We start from the raw sequence: 3,026 nt of genomic DNA, 5'->3' as shown, positions 1-3,026 counted from the left end.
ACGTGCATTACAAACCCACATATTCCCACCACACTGACGACGGTATTTCCTCACATCCTGCCTCCTGTAAGGACTGCATTGTGTTCTCCCCGTCCCTCTCTCTCCCTCATTCTTACCCCGATGAAGACTCTTTCAACATGTATCTAAAAGATGACTTATTCCTCCTTAATCATGAATTTCCTGCCTCCATATTCAGCACAGTCCTCGACCACATCTCATGTATTTTCTGCACCTCTTCGTGCACAATCTCTCCATCCGTCTAAAACAATGATCGAGCTCCCCTGCTCCTTCCATTTCACTCTGCCAGCCTCCGCATTCAACGGCTTATTCTTCGCAATATCTAGTGCAAATACCGAAGTTCCAGCATCTTCCCCTCCACTCAACGTTCTGCATTCGACGGAGAGTTCCCTTTGCAACTCCCTGGCCCGCTGCTTCATCTCCGTCAACTACTGCCCTTCCCACGGCACTTGTCCCATACGGACACAGGAGATGTAACCTCTTCCTTTCTTAAAACAAATTAACTGAAAGCTGTCCTTCGGTGTCCTAATCCTGGAGCCCCATCATTGACAGCCGAATGAGTCCCCAGTGCCCAGTGGGCAACAACACGCACATCAAAAGCTGTCGGATCGCCAGCGTGCCTGGTTGGCCTCGAACCAATAACCTATCGTTTAACACCGAAGGATACCTCGCGACGGCAAAGGTTAGCCTGTTCTGTCTTGTGAGGAGAGCTTAAGCAGCGTCGGCCGAAACCCTCCGGATTTCAGTGACTGACAGATGATCTCAGTCACTCTGGGCCCCGAAGCCAATGATGGCAATTTACAGCTCGGCGTGTAACCTGCTCGGCCCGGAGCATTTATATCGGCGGCAGATGATAGGTCGACTCTCAGGAGTAACGAGGACCTCTGCACCGAGAACATTTCCAAGCCAAGGTCCAAAACTCATAACGGAAGAATTGAAGCGGAGTAAACATCGTTTTATTTATCCCATAGTTTTCTTCCGCTGGGAGCACAAACCAGCAGTCCCCACAAAATCCCACACACTGTGTACTCCATGAAGGCCTGCTGCTTCCGTCGGCAGGATTTGAACCTGCTTGGGAAAACCAGAATGAATATCATGTCCAACTCGCTAAACACTTGGCCATTACTGCGGGCAGGCAGAAGGAATTTTCAATGTGGTCCGGGACGTACGGGAAAAGCACTGATCCCGGAATTGGAGAAACAGGACTGATCCTGAACTAAAAACAGAAACTGCTGGAAATACTGAACATGTCGGGCAGGATCTGTGGGGTGGGGGGAGAAATAAGGTTAATGTCGCAAGTCTATGACATATCACCCTGAACTCCGGCGGGCAGTTGGACGGCGAGAGGCTCAGTCAGAGCGGGAAGTGGTTTCCTCACCCCACCACAACACCCGCAGACCCCCCATCATGCTCTCAGTCATCAGTAGCAGGGGTAGCAGTGATTGCCGTTACTCAGCTGCCCTGGTAAAGGTGGGGCCGGGCCGCCTCACTGCGCCACTGGGCTTTCAGTGACAGTGCTCCAGGATCCTGACCCGGTGCCCAGTCAGTGATGGCTATGGGGGGTCTCTGCAGGGTGGCCTGTGCTGGGCGACCTGTCCGGTTTCACTCTCCTCCTCCTTTCTGATCCATCCGACGTTCTTGCTGGGCGGCTTCAGACGGCAGTTACTAGGCGACCAGATTGGTGTGGGCTGGAGTCACATAGATTCCAGAGTGGGTGAGGACGGCGGGTTTTCTTCTCCGAGAGTCAGGAGGTGGGAGCATCTGAGGGTAAAAAAATGTTCTGTTCGCCACGTTATGCGGAGGACGTGGTTATATCGGGATATGCGCAGAGATTCACCGAAATGACGCCGACCATGTGCCGTTTCTTTTGTAAGGTGAGATTCGGTTGGCTGTCTTTTTCCTTGGAACAGAGGAGGCTGAGGTGTGGAGGACCGGTCTGATGTGCACAAATTATGACGATCACAGGTAGATAATCACAGGATCACAAGACAAGGGAGCAGAAGCAGGCCATTCGGCCCATCGAGTCTGCTCCAAGGAAAGGGAAATAGAAATGAGAAATGGGGAATGGGGGAAGAAGAAGGAGAAAAAAAAGACTATTCTAATCCCAATTACCGGCCTTATCCCCATATCCCTTGATATCCTGACATTTAGATATCTATCTATCTCCTCCTTGAACGCCCCCACTGATCTGGCTTCCACTGCTGTACGTGGAAAGGATTTCCACAAATTCACCACCCTCTGGCTAAAGAAATTTTACCTCATCTCTGTTTTGAAACTGTACCCTCTAATTCTAAGATTGTGCCCTTTGGTCCTGGACTCACCCACCAAGGCAAAACAGCCGAGCCACATCTACTCTGTCCAGTTCTTTCAACATTTTAAATGTCACTAAGAGGTCCCCTCTCATTCTCTGTACTCCAGCGACTACAGTCCAAGAGCCGACAAACGCTCCTCATACTTAAGCCCTTTCATTTCTGTAATCATCCTCGTAAATCTCCTCTGAACCCTCTCCAACGTCAACACATCCTTCCTAAGATGTGGGGCCCAAAACGGCGCACAATATTCCAAATTAGGCCTCACTAGTGCCCCGTAGAGCCTCATCAACACTTCCTTACTTTTATACACTATACCTCTCGAAATGAATGCCAACATAGCATTCGCTTTCTTTACCACCGATCCGACCTGGTGGTTAACCTTTAAGGTATCCTACACAAGTACCCCCAAGTCCCTTTGTACTTCCGTGCTTTGGATTTTATCTCCTCCTAGATAATAATATGCCCGCTTATTTCTGCTTCCAAAGTGTACAACTGCTCATTTCCCCACATTGAATCTCATCTGCCATTTCCTTGCCCATTCTCCTAAACTGTCTAGGTCCCCCTGCAACCTTCCTGTCTCTTCAATACTCCCTACTCCTCCCCCTATCTTGGTGTCATACGTAAACTTAGCCACGAAATCATTTATTCCATCATCCAAATCGTTAATGTACAAGGTAAAAAGGAGCGGTACCAACA

The sequence above is a fragment of the Pristis pectinata genome, chromosome 42 (genome assembly GCF_009764475.1).
Source record: "Pristis pectinata isolate sPriPec2 chromosome 42, sPriPec2.1.pri, whole genome shotgun sequence".
Lineage (NCBI taxonomy): Eukaryota > Metazoa > Chordata > Chondrichthyes > Rhinopristiformes > Pristidae > Pristis > Pristis pectinata.
Note: the sequence above shows the minus strand (reverse complement) of the source record.